Here is a 9640-nt window from a genome sequence, read left to right as displayed (position 1 = left end):
GAATCTGAAGCTCAGAAAAATTACTGAATTTTCCCAAGCCATGCTGCTAGTATTGACTGCTCAGACTTATTTTTTTTTTTTTTTTTTTTTTTGCGGTACCCGGGCCTCTGTGTCGTGGCCTCTCCCGTTGCGGAGCACAGGCTCCGGACGCGCAGGCTCAGCGGCCATGGCTGACGGGCCCAGCCGCTCCGCGGCATGTGGGATCTTCCCGGACCGGGGCACGAACCCGTGTCCCCTGCATCAGCAGGCGGACTCTCAACCACTGCGCCACCAGGGAAGCCCCTGACTGCTCACACTTTGAAACTCTATTCGGCTGATTAGGGTTCATGCTCTTCCCACTACACCAGACTGGCTTTCAACCATCTCTCCCTGTTGAAGGGAGAGCTCTATATTCAATTTTTGTCACTAACGAGAGGAATGGATCTGCATTCCTTTGGAGTACATTGTTCTTAAATTAGAACAATTAATGGAGACTCCATTTTCTTCTTAAAAACAAAACTAAAATATATGAGTTTAGACATCATAATGTATCAAAATAGTTGTTCATTTGGTTATAAAAACATTTCTATTGGCAGAATGAATGTTTTGAGGTACAAAATAGCTGCTAATTTTAGAAATGCTTTTTAAGTAGTAGCCCTTAAAGTGAGAACTTTCCTGGTAAAGCTTCATTTGTTTTTTTTTTTAATAAAAAGATGAATTGAATACACTGAAAATTAGATTACCAGCAAATCACAAATGGGATTCAAGATGACAACTACAGTGAGTAGCATAGTTTTTATCACTTGGGGCAGAGTAAAAAAGAGCACTGGGCAAGGAATCAGGATGATGTGGGATCTGATCTTGGCTTTCCACTGACCAACATAGTCAAATTGCTTAAGCTCAGTAAACCTGAAGTTCTTATTCTGTAAAATGCACTAAGTAATATATCTAGCTCCACTCAGCTATAAATTTCTATGATATGTTCCACATATCCACTCTCCATGTAGAAGTTTTGGTTAGAGACCACCTTTGAACAGTATTATTTAAAAAAAAGAAAAAAGAATGATTTGAAGAATTCATCACTGACACTTTGATTACATCCACATGTTCCAATAATACTGCATTGTCTAGCTTAAACCAATGACTATCCTCTCTCATGTTTAATCTATCCAGAGCTATATATAAGGTAGAATGGAAACCACTTCAGAGATAATGAGAAGACTATCAAGTCTATCTGAGGAGCCCTGGCTCGCTGCTATCTCTCTCTCTCCATTTCCCACATACCCACTAGTTTAAAATATATTGGTTTTGGACTTCCCTGGTGGTGCAGTGGCTAAGAATCCGCCTCCCAGTGCAGGGGACACGGGTTCGAGCCCTGATCTGGGAAGATCCCACATGCCGCAGAACAACTGAGCCCATGTGCCACAACTACTGAAGCCCACGCGCCTAGAGCCGGTGCTCCAAAACAAAGAGAAGCCACCACAATGAGAAGCCTACGCACCACAATGAGGAGTAGCCCCCGCTCGCCGCAACTAGAGAAAGCCCACGCAGCAATGAAGACCTAACACAGCCAAAAATAAATATATAAATTTAAAAAATAAATAAAATAAAATATATTGGTTTTATAAGTGAAGGACATTCTTTAAAACACCTGGATTGTACTCTTCAAAATAACAAGGTTGATGAAAATGAAATGTTGATGAAACTGTTGCAGATTAAAGGAGAGTAAAGAGACTTGACAATTAAACACAGTGTATGCTCCCTGATTGGATCTTAGACTAGGGAGAAAATAGCTATAAAGGATACTATTGAATTAACTGCTAAAATTCAAATATGGACTATAGATTAGATAGTAGTATAAAATCGATAATAAATTTCCTGAGTTGATGACTGCACTTAAATTATGCAAGAGAATTCTTTGTGCTTAGCAAAACACACTGAAGTATTTAAGGGTAGAGAGGCATGATATCTCTAACACACTCTCAAATGGTTCAGAGAAAAAAAAATATAAATATATATTTTTACACATATATACATATATAGAGTGTATGTATCTATACATATAAAAACATATATGTGGTTATGTATGTATACGTAAGTAGAGAATATTATAAAAACAAATGGAACATATACAAATATAAAACCATTATGAAAACTAATATAATGTTGTATGTCAATTATACCTCAATTTAAACAAGAAAAGAAAAAATTTAAAAGAAATAGGAAAAAATATAAACTATTGGTAAATCTGGGCAATAGGTATTTGACAGTTCCTCATACTATTCTTATAACTTTTTTGTAAGTCTGAAATTATTTTAAAACAAAGCAACCCCCTGCCAAAATTGGTTTAGAACAAGCATTTTATAAAACATGGTATTAACTACATTATGGGTAAAGACCTATTGTTTTATATACCCAATCAAGGTATCATCCCAACATATATCCTATCTTGTATAAATAATATTCTCCTGTATCTTAGATCTGCTCTTTCTCTACACTCACTTTAGCCTTGACTCTGAGCACTTTATCTCCTAGTCTACCCATGTGATAGCTACCATGTCCCTGTCCCCATGGCTACTACTGACTGGCTCATGGGTAAGCGTTTGACCCAGAATGGGCCAATCTAAGAATTAAATCTATGATTTTTGCACTGGGTCACAAAGGAAACCTAAATTAGTTACTCTCTGGTGGTTGTCTCAGTCTGGATCCCCCTAAAAAAGATTCTGAAACAAGGATTTGGGTACAAGTAGTCTATCTGAGAGATGATCCCAGGAAGCATGGTAAGAGAGTGTGAAGTGAGACAGGGAAAGGACGAAAGCAATGATAAAAGGTGTTGAGTCCTGCTGGGAACCCTCTAAGAGGCCCATAAAACAAAACTCAGAATTGTCCTCCCAGAGAATGAGGAAAGTAAGGTATTTATGCACCAATTCCCACCCCTCTTTGGCTGAAGATTACTCCTGGGCATATTAACCACCTGGCACTTCTGGTCTGCCCTACCTGCTGTCCCAGCGCGCTCCCCCAGCAGCTGTCCTCAGGCAGAATGATGCAGATGCTAGAGGTAGGAAGTCTGGGACAAGTAGAGGAGCAATTCCCCAACTGTAGATAACCTCATAGATGGGCCAAGGAGACACGGCCAGGACAGCAACAGCGTCTGCTACAGTGGTTAATGGTGGAAAGTTTAGGAAGTTTTCAGTGGGCTGTGCTTCCTGCCATGTGGAGGAATCTGGTCTACAGGGAAAGAGAGAGAAACAGACTTTCAGAGAAAGAGACGGAGTTAGTGGCAGCAGTGGAAGCCCTGATTCCAGCTGGTTTTAAGGCCTAGGCCCCAGTTTTGTCTATTCAGCCCTGTCTAGGATTCAGTGAGGAATTAAAATCACGTTTATATCTCAACAAATTTGAGTTGGGTTTCTGTCACGTAGCCAGAAGAAGCCTGACTATTAACCTTATTACAATATTATCACCTACACCCCTATGATGAGATACAAATACTTTCACCCTAAAATCCCATCATATAAATATGACCAAAGTAGAGTAATAATCATGAAAATTTCAGCTCTAATCTCTGTATTTCCCTCCACAGTATGATATCGCTTTACTTATTTTTAAATTGAGGCCATTTTTTAAATTTCCTCAAATATTTTCTTTATCCACTGTGGCATATATCACTGTACAACCAAAACTCATCGGACTTAGTGAAACATTCTCCACCTATCTTGAGGATGATTTTGTGAAAAAAGTATTCAGTGATTTCTATTTCTAGAAAGGACTTTGCCTTTTTTTAAAGAAATGTGTTTGTTGGGTATAAATTTTATAGCAATTGAAAAAATGTCTGGTGGTAAAAAAAAAAATCTAAAAGGAAATGAAATAAGTATAGCTTAGAAAAACAACTCAAATAATTTAATTTGGAGGGCAGGAAATAAAACATATTTATTCTTGATCCTGAGAATATAGCAGTATTTTGATCATGAAACAAGGTGGATAATTTTAATATTCAGCTAAGTTGAAAAAAATGAAAAACAAAATTAATATATATGCAATACACCCCCACATACACTTTATAGACAACTCATTCAAAAACATTCCCCAGAACATATTTTTACATTTCTCATGAGATTTTGGAATTTATACTGCAAAAGTATATAGGGAAAATATGTAAGTAAGTTAAGACATCATCAAACCAATGATATAGGAATGTAGATCATGGGATGACTCCATCCCCAGTTTTTCCCTACTCCACACTGCCTGTTTAACTATGAAAAATCTGGTGTTCAGGCTCATTTTTGCTTTCTAGAGTAATATTTCAAATCATTATATAGGATATTTTAGTATAAGATATACCTTAAAAGTAATGCTTATCGATCCTTACAGTCTAAACAAGGAGCCATTTCATGAGATTTTCACAGACCAGTCATCCCTTTTCCTTCTTTAATTTTCATCGTATCTATCTCATTATGGCTGTGTTTACACAGACAGGAAGTTGAGAGCTTGTTTAATTTTGAAAATAAGAAATAATCTTGGGCTTCCCTGGTGGCGCGTGGTTGGGAATCCGGCTGCTAATGCAGGGGGCACAGGTTCGAGCCCTGGTCCGGGAGGACCCCACGTGCCGCGGAGCGGCTGAGCCCACGCGCTACAACTGCTGAGCCTGTGCTCTAGAGCTCACAAGCCACGACTGCTGAGGCCCATGCTCCTGGAGCCCATGCTCTGCAGCAGGAGAGGCCACCGCAGTGAGAAGCCCACGCACCGCAACGAAGGGTAGCTCCCGCTCACCATAACCAGAGAAAGCCCGCGCACAGCAATGAAGACCCAACGCAGCCAAAGATAAATAAATAAAATAAATACATTTAAAAAAAAAGAAATAATCTTATTAGATTATTCATATCAAAGCAATTATCTGAGTAATCGGATGGATGACTCAAAATCAGGATGTTATCCTGAATTATCTGGATAGCTCTCAACTTTCTAAGTTATTCTGTTGGAATAGAAATAACCTGAATATTATTTGTACTGTATTGTTCTTGGAATATGATGAATAATAAAAAGTAATGTCTACTTCTTACTTCATAAATAGCCAATGCAAACATAGTATTTATTTCTATTTTCCACTTCTTGGTGCAAGATACCTAGATGTTTCTTTTGCAAAACAGTATAGTGGGGTATTAAACATGGGAGTTCTAGAATTACCACTACTTAGCTATCTACTTAGCCTCTACGCGCCTCAGTATTCACATCAGTAAAACTGGGATATTAGTAATACCTGATTGATAAAGTTGTAGTAAGGATTAAATGAGATAAATCTAGTAAAACACTTAGAAAGTAATTGAATATAGGTTGGATAAACAACAAGGTCCTACTGTATAGCACAGGGAACTATATTCAATATCCTGTGATAAACCTTAATGGAAAAGAATACGGAAAATACATATATATACATATAACTGAGTCACTTTGCTATACAGCAGAAATTAACACAACATTGTAAATCAACTATACTTCAATAAATTTTTTTTAAAAGAAAGTAATTGAAACACGTGTCTCACAGAGAAATTGGTATATACACCCATGTTCATAGCAACATTGTTCACAATAACCAAAAAGTAGAAGCAATCCAAATGTCCATCAACAGTGGAATGGATAAACAAAATATGATATATATATGCAGTGGTATATTATTCAGTCTTAAAAAGGAAGGAGAGGGACTTGCCTGGCAATCCAGTGGTTAAGACTTCACACGCTTCCACCACTGCAGGGAGCACAGGTTCGATCCCTGGTCAGGGAACTAAGATCATGCATGCCCACGGCATGGCAAAAAAAAAAAAGGAAGGAGATTCTGATACATGCTACAACACAGATGAACCTTGAGGACATTCTGCTAAATGAAATAACCCAGTTCCAAAAAAACAAATACTGTCTGATTTCACTTACATGAGGTGTCAAGAGTAGTCAGACTCAGAGAAACAAAGCAGAATGGTGGTTGCCAGGGGCTGGGGGGAGGGGGAAGTGGGTAGCTGTTTTTTAATGGGTATAGAGTTTCAGTTTTGCAAGATGAAAAAGTTCTGGGGATTGGCTGCACAACAACGTACATGTACTTAGCACTATTGAACTGTACACTTTAAAATGTTTAAGATGGTAAATTTTGTTATGTGTATTTTACCACAATTCTTTAATGGAAAGAAATGGAAAAGAAAAATTTTTTAATAAAAAATTTTATTTTACCTTTAAAAAAAACACTTGGAAAGTGCATGGTATAGAGAGTTTCAATAGAAAAGGGCTATTATCTTTGTTTTTCTCTTTCTTTTTAAAATTTTCTGATTGAGAACCAGGCTCATTTGTATGTTCTGTGATCCCAAATGGTTATTTAATCAATATAGGAACAATTCTCTGGGGTCAAATGGAAACAAGCAATTGACTTTCTTCTAGGGTTGTTCAGGGGGCCCTGGGTGGGGATAAGCCCTGTGAGGAAGGAAGTGCCTGGAATGAGATATCCAAGCAAGTATCAGGAGCACAAGTGGTGAGCTCTCTGTGGGGTGGCACTAAAAAGCTGGCAGCCAACCAATTAGCTGTTTATGTAAATGAAGGAGAGCTACTACAGATCCTGGTCCTTGCTCCAGCAGAGGGTCACTGTAAACTCTCTACAGGCCATAAATGGAGACTAAGAGGTGGTCCATTCAAGCCCAAGGAGAATAAATATTATCCATCAGACCTATGGCATTCGAACCTCCCATCAACTACTCTGACGGCAGGGGAACTGAGGGATGCTGATATAATATGACACAAAGTCGAAAGAGCACCATAAAGTAATCTAATCAGTGAGTACGGCGCTATAAATTCCAAATACCTTGGAGTAAGCTTAACAAGAAATATGCAGTGCTGACATAAAGAAAAATACAAAATTTTACTGGGGAATATAAAAGTAGTGGTAAATGAATGGAGTAAAATTACTTGTTCTCAGACAAGATGAATTAATGTTGTTAAATTTCAAATCTCCTAAATTTCATTTATAAATTTAATGTAATTAGATTTAAATTTCCAATTCCAGAATTAGGCAGCAAAAGAGTCAAGAATGGATTTACAACTCTCAGGCAAAAATAACTAGACAATGTACTTCCGGCCTGATACTAGACAGATAGGTTAATGAAACAGATTCTAAATTCTGTGATACATCTGAGAATTTAGAATTAGTGAAGCACTTTTGTAATCAATACAGAAAGAGTAGATTTTTAATGAATGGCAGCTTAAAAAATTTGTTAACTGTGGAAAAATACAGTTAGATTCTTTACCTAACACCATATACTAACATATATTTGTATATTTCCATATAGTTTGAATCATATATTGTGAAAATGAAATCAATGTCTTACTTATTTAATTAAAAAAGCAAAAAAGATTTTAAAAAAAGAATTCAAGTGACCAATATAACTTTGAAAAAGTGTTCAAACTCATTACAATTTAGAACATGAAAATTAAAATAATGAGATATGAGTGTAGCCCATAAAATTGGAATTTAGAAAATGATTGCACAAGTGCCAATGAGAGTTCAAGAAAAGGGGCACATCCATTAACTACAGGTGAGAATGTAAATTGGCATAATCTTTCAAGGAGCAATTTGGCAACATTCTTCCAAAGTGTTAAAAAAAAAAATGTTCAGACCTTTTTCACCCAGCTTCCACCTCCAGAAACATGGTAAGAAATAATGAGGACTTCAATATCTAGAAATATCATGAACTATGTAACTTGAAAACATGAAATAAGTTTCTGCTACAACGCACCCAGAAATGTTGGATTAAAAATAAACTTATTTTTTAAATACTGGGGGGAACACAAAATGAATTTGTTTATGAGTGAAAACCTTGGCAGCCCCAGAGGGGCTTATTAGTATCAACAATCAAAAGATTTTTTTTCAAATGAAGGAAATATATTCAAATAATCTAAAATTCAAGTCATAAAAGAGAGGTAGGGAAAAGACATATTCCCAAACCTTTCTTCAAACCACTCCCCAGAGGCAAATATGTACTTGTACAGTCTTATGTATATTGTGCAAATATGCATTTGTAGACTTATTTTAAATCCATATGGCAGCACACCATACACTGTTCTGCACCTGGTTCTTTTCACTTCAGATAAGATTTTCTCATTCCAACATATAAAAAGCTTTCTCAGGGCTTCCCTGGTGGCGCAGTGGTTGAGAGTCCACCTGCCGATGCAAGGGACACGGGTTCGTGCCCCGGTCCGGGAAGATCCCACATGCCACAGAGCGGCTGGGCCCGTGAGCCATGGCCACTGAGCCTGCGCGTCCGGAGCCTGTGCTCCGCAACAGGAGAGGCCGCAACAGTGAGAGACCCGCGTACCACAAAAAAAAAAAAAAAGCTTTCTCATTCTTTTTTTACCAATACACAGTACTACATTCAACAGTTAAACTATAATTATTTAACCAATCTCCTATGCACAGGCAATTACATTATTGCCAGTCTTTTTTTTTTACATTGATAACAAAATGTTACTTTATTTATACATATTATTTTTTAAATACAAATATCATGTTTAATTCATTTTTTTTACATCTTTATTGGAGTATAATTGCTCGACAATGGTGTGTTAGTTTCTGCTTCATAACAAAGTGAATCAGTTATACATATACATATGTTCCCATATCTCCTCCCTCTTGCATCTCCCTGCCTCCCACCCTCCCTATCCCACCCCTCTAGGTGGTCACAAAGCACCAAGCTGATCTCCCTGTGCTATGTGGCTACTTCCTACTAGCTATCTATTTTATGTTTGGTAGTGTATATATGTCCATGCCACTCTCTCACTTTGTCACAGCTTACCCTTCCCCCTCCCTATATCCTCAAGTCCATTCTCTAGTAGGTCTGTGTCTTTATTCCCATCTTACCCCTAGGTTCTTCATGACCTTTTTTTTCTTTCTTAGATTCCATATATATGTGTTAGCATACAGTATTTGTTTTTCTCTTTCTGACTTACTTCACTCTGTATGACAGACTCTAGGTCCATCCACCTCACTACAAATAACTCAATTTCATTTCTTTTTATGGCTGAGTAATATTCCATTGTATATATGTGCCACATCTTCTTTATCCATTCATCTGTCGATGGGCATTTAGGTTGCTTCCATGTCCTGACTATTGTAAATAGAGCTGCAGTGAACATTTTGGTACATGACTCTTTTTGAATTATGGTTTTCTCAGGGTATATGCCCAGTAGTGGGATTGCTGGGTCGTATGGTAGTTCTATTTGTAGTTTTTTAAGGAACTTCCATACTGTTCTCCATAGTGGCTGTATCATTTTACATTCTCACCAACAGTGCATGAGGGTTCCCTTTTCTCCACACCCTCTCCAGCATTTATTTTTTCTAGATTTTTTGATGATGGCCATTCTGACCGGTGTGAGATGATATCTCATTGTAGTGTTGATTTGCATTTCTCTAATGATTAATGATGTTGAGCATTCTTTCAATGACTAATATTTGTTGGCAATATGTATATCTTCTTTGGAGAAATGTCTATTTAGGTCTTCTGCCCATTTTTGGATTGGGTTGTTTGTTTGTTTGACATTGAGCTTCATGAGCTGCTTGTAAATTTTGGAGATTAATCCTTTGTCAGTTGCTTCATTTGCAAATATTTTCTCCCATTCTGAGGGTTGTCTTTTG

At 37.4% G+C, this 9640-nt stretch overlaps 1 long non-coding RNA gene across 1 annotated transcript in view; it reads right to left on the bottom strand.

Annotated features, from left to right (window-relative positions):
* Positions 1-2986: 2986 nt before the first annotated feature.
* Positions 2987-9640, bottom strand: part of LOC115857229 (uncharacterized) — a 48151-nt gene continuing 41497 nt past the window's right edge. Inside the window, exon 3 of the long non-coding RNA XR_009563951.1 lies at positions 2987-3207. This is a non-coding gene — a long non-coding RNA (uncharacterized lncRNA). The remainder of the gene's footprint in view (positions 3208-9640) is intronic.

Source organism: Globicephala melas, chromosome 5 (assembly GCF_963455315.2).
Source record: "Globicephala melas chromosome 5, mGloMel1.2, whole genome shotgun sequence".
Lineage (NCBI taxonomy): Eukaryota > Metazoa > Chordata > Mammalia > Artiodactyla > Delphinidae > Globicephala > Globicephala melas.
This window is presented reverse-complemented; position numbering and strand designations above follow the sequence as displayed.